Raw genomic sequence first — 521 nt, forward strand, 5'->3', positions numbered from 1 at the left:
GGAATCCATCCGCCTTTGCATGTACCGTGGTGCAGCCCCTAGTACTTACTGGCTCCAAGTTGGGCTCCAGCTCTCTGCTGCAGCCATCGGGTCTGCCCAAATCACTGAAGCTCTCTGAATCTTTTCTAAAATGATTCAGACCTTTTTATTGATCCCCTGATTCAATTCAGATTTGGAGATCAGCCACTGAATTGGGCTTAATCTCCTCTGAATTGAATCACCACCCAAAGCTTCACACCCTACTATTCAGCACTGGTAAGGCCACATCTAGAGTTCTGTGTTCAGTTTTGGGCCCCCCCACTAGAAAAAGGATGTGGACAAATTAGAGAGAGTCCAGTGGAGGGCAACAAGAATGGTTAGAGGGCTGTGGGACATGATTTATGAGGAGAAGCTGAGGGAATTGGGTTTATGTAGTCTGCAGACGAGAAGATTGAGGGGGGATTTAATAGCAGCCTTCAGCTCCCTGAAGGGTGGTACAAAGAGGACGGAGCTGGGCTGTTCCCAGTGGTGGCAGATGACAG

Source organism: Gavialis gangeticus, unplaced genomic scaffold (genome assembly GCF_001723915.1).
Source record: "Gavialis gangeticus isolate Ggan-Ray unplaced genomic scaffold, GavGan_comp1, whole genome shotgun sequence".
NCBI classification, from domain to species: domain Eukaryota; kingdom Metazoa; phylum Chordata; order Crocodylia; family Gavialidae; genus Gavialis; species Gavialis gangeticus.